Here is a 9,574-nt window from a genome sequence, read left to right as displayed (position 1 = left end):
TATCTTCAATTTAAGCCTACTAGAAAGTGTGTGCCCTCAGGCCTGGAGGGAAGCAAAATCCATTCTGCTACTTAACCCTCCCGTTGTCCTAGGGTCAAAATGACCCGCCACTGTGTTGAACCAACTTTATTTAATTTTTATATTTTTGGGATCATTTGTGAGAAGGAGGCAGTGAGACTTTAAAGAAAGTATCACTGCCTCCTTCTCACAAAAAATATAAAGATTAAATAAAGTTGGTTCAACACAGTGGCGGGTCATTTTGACCCTAGGACAACGGGAGGGTTAAGAATAGCAAAGCCCCCTTTACTGGCTCAAATAGCCAACCAATCAGTCTGTTATCAACCCTTATTAAAGTTTTGGAAAAAATTGTCTTTGACCAGATGCAATGCTGTTTTACAGTAAACAAATTGACAACAGACTTTCAGCACGCTTATAGGGAAGGACATTCAACAAGCACAGCATTTACACAAATGACTGATGATTGGCTGAGAAAGATTGTGGGGGCTGTCTTGTTAGACTTCAGTGAGGCTTTTGACATTATCGATCATAGTCTGCTGCTGGAAAAGCTTATGTGTTATGGTTTTACATCCACTGCTATATTGTGGATAAAGAGTTACCTGTCTAACAGAACACAGAGGGTGTTCTTTAATGGAAGCCTCTCCAACATAATCCAGTTAGAATCAGGAATTCCCCAGGGTAGCTGTCTAGGGCCCTTACTTTTTTCAATCTTAACTAAAGACATGTCACTGGCTTTGAGTAAAGCCAGTGTGTCTATGTATGCGGATGATTCAACACTATACACGTCAGTTACTATAGTGACTGAAATGACTGCAAAACTTAACAAAGAGCTGCAGTTAGTTTCAGAATGTGTGGCTTGGAATAAGTTAGTCCTAAATACTTCAAAAACTAAAAGCATTGTATTTGGGACAAATCATTCACTTAACCCTAAACCTCAACTAAATATTGTAATAAATAATGTGGAAATTGAGCAAGTTGATGTGAATAAACTGCTTAGAGTAACCCTGGATTGTAAACTGTCATGGTCAAAAAATATTGATACAACAGTAGCTAAGATGGGGAGAAGTCTGTCCATAATTAAGCGCTGCTCTACCTTAATAGCAAGTCCTACAGGCTGTAGTTTTGTCGCACATGGACTACTGGAAAATTGCAATTGGCTCAGAACAGGGCAGCACGGCTGGCCCTTGGATGTACACAGAGAGCTAACATTAATAATATGCATATCAATCTCTCCTGGTTCAAAGTGGAGGAGAGATTGACTTCATCACTACTTCCATTTGTGAGAGGTATTGACATGTTGAAAGCACCGTGCTGTCTGTTCAATCTATAACGTTATCTAGGGTTTCTGTCCACCACCGCCCATCGATCTACAGGTAGTGAGCACTTTTTTTTTTTGTCATTTAGCAGACGCTCTTATCCAGAGCGATTTACAGGAGCAATTAGGTTTAAGTCCCTTGCTCAAGGGCACATCGACAGATTTTTCACCTAGTCGGCCAGGGGATTAGAACCAGCAACCTTTCGGTTACTGGTATAACGCTCTTAACCACTAAGCTCCCTGCGGCCCCTGACAGGAGAAGCCCGGGGCGGGGGACACTGATTTCCTTGATATGAAAGAGATGTGTACCTCTCGGGCTGCTGCGCTGTGATCATTGCTGCGGTGTGGAGGTGAAAACCTAAAGATTTATAATGTTATAAAGGGATTCTGTATGGATATAGAGAGTATTATTCCTGAATATGCTGTTAAATAGAAAAATAGAGTGAATATTTAAACCCCTGTATGAATAGGAGGAATTTGTGATGTAACACAAATGTATAATGGGGTTACTAGAGATCTGATGAAGTAGCTATAGAAAAATTATAATTGAATACAACTTGCACACCCACACGTAGACGTACGTAAGTGGTGTAAAAAGTATTCTGAGAAATGTTCAGAGTTGTCCCTTTATGGATAATTTGATACAGGTAAGGTTAAAGCATTGTATGAAACTTGACTTACCTCTAACCAATTAAAATATAAACACTTATGAGATTTCCTCCACCCTGGTAATACATTTTGAAATAAACCCCATACCCTATTAACCTGGATGGGTGTCCCAAAATTGGGACAGTTGTTGCTCAATACGGACACAATGACGTTGTAAACAAAAGCAAATGTTCACGGACATATACAGTTGAAGTCAGAAGTTTACATACACTTAGGTTGGAGTCATTAAAACTAGTTTTTCAACCACTCCACAAATTTCTTGTTAACAAACTATAGTTTTGGCAAGTCGGTTAGGACATCTACTTTGTGCATGACACAAGTAATTTTTCCATACAATTGTTTACAGACAGATTATTTAACTTATAATTCACTGAAACACAATTCCAGTGGGTCAGAAGTTTACATACACTAAGTTCACTGTGCCTTTAAACAGCTTGGAAAATTCCAGAAAATTATGTCATGGCTTTAGAAGCTTCTGATAGGCTAATTGACGTAATTTGAGTCAATTGGAGGTGTACCTGTGGATGTATGTCAAGGCCTACCTTCAAACTCAGTGCCTCTTTGCTTGACATCATGGGAAAATCTAAAGAACTCAGCCAAGTCTGGTTCATCCTTGGGAGCAATTTCCAAACGCCTGAAGGTACCAAGTTCATCTGTACAAACAATAGTACGCAAGTATAAACACCATGGGACCACGCAGCCGTCATACCGCTCAGGAAGGAGACACGTTCTGTCTCCTAGAGATTAACGTACTTTGGTGCGAAAAGTGCAAATCAATCCCAGAACAACAGCAAAGGACCTTGTGAAGATGCTGGAGGAAACAGGTACAAAAGTATCTATATCAACAGTAAACAAGTCCTATATCGACATAACCTGAAAGGCTGCTCAGCAAGGAAGAAGCCACTGCTCCAAAACCACCATAAAAAACCCAGACTACGGTTTGCAACTGCACATGGGGACAAAGATCGTACTTTTTGGAGAAATGTCCTCTGGTCTGATGAAACAAAAATAGAACTGTTTGGCCATAATGACCATCGTTATGTTTGGAGGAAAAAGGGGTAGCTTACAAGCCGAAGAACACCATCCCAACCGTGAAGCATGGGGGTGGCAGCATCATGCTGTGGGGATGCTTTGCTGCAGGAGGGACTGGTGCACTTCACAAAATAGATGGCATCATGAGGAAGGAAAATTATGTGATCTCAAGACATCAGTCAGGAAGTTAAAGCTTGGTCGCAAATGGGTCTTCCAAATGGACAATGACCCCAAGCATACTTCCAAAGTTGTGGCAAAATGGCTTAAGGACAACAAAGTCAAGGTGTTGTAGTGGCCATCACAAAGCCCTGACCTCAATCCTATACAAACTTCGTGGGCAGAACTGAAAAAGCGTGCGCAAGCAAGGAGGCCTACAAACCTGACAACAGCTCTGTCAGGAGGAATCACTCAACTTATTGTGGGAAGCTTGTGGAAGGCTACCCAAAACGTTAAACAATTTAAAGGCAATGCAACCAAATACTAATTGAGTTTATGTAAACTTCTGACCCACTGGGAATGTGATTAAATAAATAAATGCTGAAATAAATCACTCTCTACTATAATTCTGACATTTCACATTCTTAAAATAAAGTGGTGATCCTAACTGACCTAAGACAGGGAATTTTTAATAGGATTAAATGTCAGGAATTGTGAAAAAATGTATTTGGCTAAGGTGTATGTAAACTTCTGACTTCAACTGTAAGTAAAATACTTTCTTCTCATGCTAATGCACTTAAATACTTGCCTATTATTCATTTGAGATATTTTTGTTTGATTGCTATATTTATAATCACTATAATGAAATATGTTTACCAATAGTAAATAGGGCACTCAAAATCCACTGGCACAGCATGTGATAGTCAACATAAAATACAGATTGGCTAGGGCTCTCCCCCTTCTAAAATAAAGGTTCAATAAAATAAGTAATAGTAAACCTGAGTTCTTACTGAATGTTTTTAATCTTCTATAGTGCTAGAGACTCTGACTCAGATGACCTCTGGGATCCAACACCAAAGAGACCACATTCAAGTCCTCCACTAGAAACTGGTTTATTCAGTCGGACCCCTGCTGCTGTCTCCGGCTCCACACCCGCCCCGCCAGGCCATCTAGATGTGTGAAGGTTAGCGTCTTATGTAGGGTAGCTAATGATCCATCATGTATGACATTCCTGGGAGTGTGTAAACTTGTATTTTTTATTACCATAGCATTTGTGTATGTTCTGTATAGCTATGTACTTGAAAATGTATTAATTGACCAATTCGGCCACTTGGAGGCCACTTGGGTACATTTTACCAAACTCGTGAGGGACACTTGGGTGACTTCATACTAAATGTTATGTAGCTCGCTCATTCTTGAAGGTATCAGTCTGAAACTTTGCACATACACTGTTGACCTCTTGTGGACAACATCTAAATTACCTCCAGCTTATCTTAGCTATCTGAATCTATGGCTTTTATTTTTCATGTCAAAGATGATGCAACAAAAATAAAAATAGAAAACATATGTTTTTTTGTTTGTTTTATCTTTTACCAGATCTATTATGTTATGTTCTCCTACATTAATTTCAAATTTCCACAAACTTCTAAGTGTTTCCTTTCAAATAGTATCAAGAATATGCATATCCTTGCTTCAGGTCCTGAGCTACAGGCAGTTAGATTTGGGTATGTCATTTTAGGCGGAAATTGAAAAGAAGGGTGTGATCCTTAAGATGTTAAATAGACCCAATGATTTTCTGTATTCACCTACTCAACCGTTTAACTTGCTAGGTTGAGACTTATTATGGACAGAGCACCATGCCATTTATAGAATAGAACGTTGTTTGAGAGTGATCCGTGTGTGTTGCAGTAGTGATTGAGGTCTTCCTATTGGGAAGGGAGTCCTAGTTGAAGGAAACAGTTATGGAGACTAGTGAAACTAACAAAGTGAATGGTAATTGGCTTTCAGATAGTAGTCCAATAATGCAATATCTTAGTAATTTGAAGAAGTAAGAAAGAGGGATTGAGCATTGGGACTGATATTAAATTAGAGCCTGCTCACTCTTCAAGGTCTGGTCCACTGCTCTCGTATTTAAGTCTTCTGTTGTTTGGGTTAGCGATAAGCTTCCTGTGGAACAATAGATAGCCTCCAGTACACACTGAACTCAAACATGCTGTAAGAGAGACAGTGGGGACATTTGGGACAGAGGTATGAATAATTGGATAAGACACGTTTTTTGACAATTTATTTCTCATTCTATAGTTTGGGTAGCACCAGGGATTTAAGTAAGAAGGTAATGTCATCTAAAACAATAACAAAGTACCGAATATTGAGCTGATAAGCCAGCACCAACTTTTTGAAGGTCCTAGCAGAGATGTTAAACAACAGGTTTCATATTTTGACTAGAGTTATGTCCCAGGGACAGTTTGTACAGAATTGTAGGTCAATGCAACAGGTCAAAATGACAATGATTACAAGAGAGGGGCTCTGGGATTGTTTACTTTAGAAGGTGCCTATTCAGCTTGACGGGACACTGTATCATCTGATGTGTCTGAAGTATAATTCTGTATACGACTGATTGAATGTCTGCTACCATTTTTTTTTGTGTTTATCAATGATTCTGTATCACTCCCTTTGAAAGGCTTCTTAAGGCAAGTGCCTTAGGAGAGCAGTTGAAGGTAAAGCTGTAAAATGGCCATTTTTTTTGTTTTTACCCTACAATTTTTACTTTATACATGCCAGCACCCACATACAACTCACCTGTTAATGAATATTTGTTAGTAGTTAATACTCCGTTTGATTTATTGTGTGGGGTCTTTTTATTTTGGTTTTAGGATGTTGTACACAAATTACATTTTCGGAATGTTCTATTGTCAGAGTTTTGGGTGCACACATATAAATTATCTTGATTAGAAGAAATGTACTGAAAAACCCAATGTAAACCTGACACACAAAATGTACAAGTAATGTCTGAGGAAAACAAACACTCACTTAATAGGGCTGACTGACCTCTGACCTCTGTTCTGACTACACCCGCAATAACATCTGCTAAACACGTGTATGTGACAAATAAAATGTGATTTGATTTGATCACCCTCACGAGAAAGACTGGAGACATTGTGTGAGATTTAAATGGGCTATGTAAACAATAATGATTAGAATACGTTTATAATTGATCAATAGTCCCATGTGTGATTCGGACCACGAGAAAGACAGAGAGAGAGAGCGCTGCTCCTGAATGAGGGACACCTGTCTCTAGTCTATTTTACCATTACCTTATGGGATGCAATTATTTCCTTATGGAGTTATCAAGAGTTGTAATTCTAATTTAATTTGTTATTCTAATTTGTTTATTTTTTATTTATCAGGCAGTGTAGTTGTAGTTTTAGACACATTAATCACAATGTGAGTCATGTGTCCAAAGGGGGAATTATTAACAGCCCCCTGTGGGACTTTGGTAAATATGCAAATTATTTTCTTAACATGCTTGCCGGTAAAAGGAAAAAGATGTTGGTAATGGTTGACAGTTACTCCAAATGGACTGAAGTTTTCCCCACCTCGAGTTATATATGTGTATCGCTGTTGTTCTTTTCTTTTCTTTTCTTTTCTTTTCTTTTCTTTTCTTTGTTTTTGTCTTGCTTCAATAACAAATCTCACCAGATTGGGTCTGCTGGATGGTTGGGATTTCTCCCTAAGGATTAGCCCTCTTAATGCATAGATCGCCAAGATGATAGGGGAGTATATGCCAATTTGGGGGAAAAAATTGTTTCAACTGTGTATTGTTATTCTCTTTGACTTTTGTTTTAGGAATCTGTATTAAGAATATTGGTAGTAGTAATAATTTGTCATACAGTAAATAATTTGTCTGGATTTCCTGAATCAGGTAGTAATAATAATTTGCCAAACAGTAAATAATTTGTCTGGATTTCCTGAATTAGAAATGCCCTAAATTAAACTCTTGTTCTGGTCTGGCCTCTCTCAAGGTTCTGGCGAAGATGACCACAGATGGTGTCTAGATGCATGGAAGGGATAATTTGACCAAAAACTGTGTGAACCTCAACCCCACCCCCCCCTAACCAGCTGAAGCAATGGCGACAATGGTGTTCAGTATGGTCCTTCACCACTTCTACCTTGAGACCTGAGTCCGAGCCAGCAACCTGTACACAGCATCCAGTCGAAGCTATCAACTGCCTTTTCTCTCTTGCCTTTTCTTTCATGAGTGCGACATGAGTCCACGTGGAGTGAGCATGGAGAGAGATCCCGTCCAAACTTGCTGGTTTACTGGTAGGAAAATGGAAAATACATAATGGACTGTAAAGGACAGTGGCGGCTCAGGTGAGAGACATTATCAAGGGCCATCCACTTTGAACATGTGCCATTGGGAGGACAAACTGAAACACTATCTGAAGAAGAACATGAAGAAATGCCAGAAGGATGAGTGCCGGGAGGGGGGGGGGGGGTGGTCAACCGTGCCCGTAATTGATTTAGGCTTATCCAAAATTGTTTCAATGTATAGTAATTTAGACTAAAAATGCATAGAGATACCAATCCGTTATTACCACAAGTGATGAGAATAGTTAATGGTAGAAATATAAGATAAATATACTGTATGTCAATGTAAATGTACATTCTGCCAGTATCGGTGTGTGCTAAGTTGAGGGTCTTAAATTAAAGTGATAGAACCAACATGAAGCACTAAGGACTGTCATTCTAAATTTGGGTTGGATAATTTTTCAATAGTTACAATTATGATTTGGAAAGGCGAGGCTTCTAGAGACAGAGCTATACCCCTAAATTGTGAGGAGATCCACTAGATTGTAGCTTGGGCTAACCTTGCCCCAATCTCATTCTTATCAATGTTGGTGTGAAACTGTTATAACGTGTTCTCTCTCTCTTCCCTGTGAAAGTCAATATGCATGTGCCCTAGACCAAATTTGGGAGATCTAAAATAATTGCATAAATTGGCTCTGCAAAACAGAGATGCTCTTGACTATCTTTTGGCAGGTCAAGGGGGCACTTGTGCAATCATTGGCGATGAATGTTGTCCCAGATCACTCTTCTAATATGACTGATCTCGCCGAATACATTGCCACTCTGGTTGCTAAGAATAATTCCCCAAAACCAGAGTGGATGCCTGCAACTTGGTTGGAATCCCTGTTTGGAAATTGGGGATCCCAAGTTGCCAAATGGGTTGCAGCGTATGTTTTGTCTAAATTGTGTTATTTAACATGCTGTCACGGTTTCGGCCGAGGCTGCCTCTCTTCCTTGCTCGGGCAGGCTTCGGCGTTCGTCTTCTCCGGAATACTAGCTGCCACCGTTGTATGTTTCTATGTTCGTTTGGTCTTGTCTGGTATTGTACACCTGTTGTCGTTTAGTGTCATTAGTGTCCTATAAGTTCTCGTTGTGTTTGTCAGGTGTTGTGTGTGATTGTTTTCACTGTCGTGCATTTGCGCTATATTACACTGTTTGCTCGGTTGAGCTGTTCTCCTCTGTTTAGGAGAGTTTATTCGCACATGTGTAGTGCGCCCGTTTGTTTTTCGCCTGCGTGCGGAGTTCTCGCCTCAGGGCTGTTCTTTGTGTTTTCAGTTTGTGCATTTACTAAAGTCTTTTGGACATATTTTCTGCGTCCTGCGCCTGATTCCAACACCACACCCACCTACAGCAAACTCTGACAGAATCACACACCATTAGAATGGAATCAGCAGGAGCCGCAGCAGCACAGGAGACGTTGGAGGACAGGGTCCGGGAGCAGAATGACCAGATCCTGCGGATCGGGACCGCCCTGCAGGAAGTGATCACCACCCTCCAACGCTGGGAGACCCGAGGGACACCCCCAACACCACCTTCCCTGCCATCACCATCGGCAAGTCAGCCCATTCCCGCTCCGGAACCCAGAGGAGTTCGACTCTCGCTCCCGAGGGCCTACGATGGGACCGCTGCCGGGTGTCAGGGCTTCCTTCTCCAGGTGGAGCTTTACCTGGCCACCGTGCACCCGGTGCCCTCGGGACACGAGAGCGTGTCCGCCCTTATCTCCTGCCTTTCCGGCAAGGCGTTAGAATGGGCCAACGCTGAGTGGAGGAGGATAGACGCTACCACCATCACTTACGCTGAGTTCTCCCGCCGCTTCAGGGTGGTGTTTGACCATCCACCGGAGGGGAAAGCGGCGGGGGAGCGTCTGTTCTGCCTCCGGCAAGGGAGGAGGAGTGCCCAGGAGTTCGCGTTGGAATTCCGTACTCTAGCGGCGGATGCAGGGTGGAATGAGCGGGCCCTCATCGATCACTACCGCTGTAGTCTACGGGAGGACGTCCGTCGGGAGCTGGCCTGTCGGGACACCAGCCTCTCTTTCGACCAGTTAGTCGACATGTCCATCAGGCTGGACACCCTGCTGGCTACCCGCGGACGTCCCGAGGGAGGTCCGTCCATTTCACCCTCCAGCGTCTCCGAGCCGTGCCCCATGGAGCTCGGGGGCGCTGGCGCTAGAGAGAGGAGGGGTCGGAATACGAGGGGGTCCATCTCCTGCACCAACTGTGGTCGGGGAGGACACACCGCGGCTAGGTGCTGGGG

The sequence above is a fragment of the Coregonus lavaretus genome, assembly GCF_964263955.1.
Source record: "Coregonus lavaretus genome assembly, chromosome: 36".
Lineage (NCBI taxonomy): Eukaryota > Metazoa > Chordata > Actinopteri > Salmoniformes > Salmonidae > Coregonus > Coregonus lavaretus.
This window is presented reverse-complemented; position numbering follows the sequence as displayed.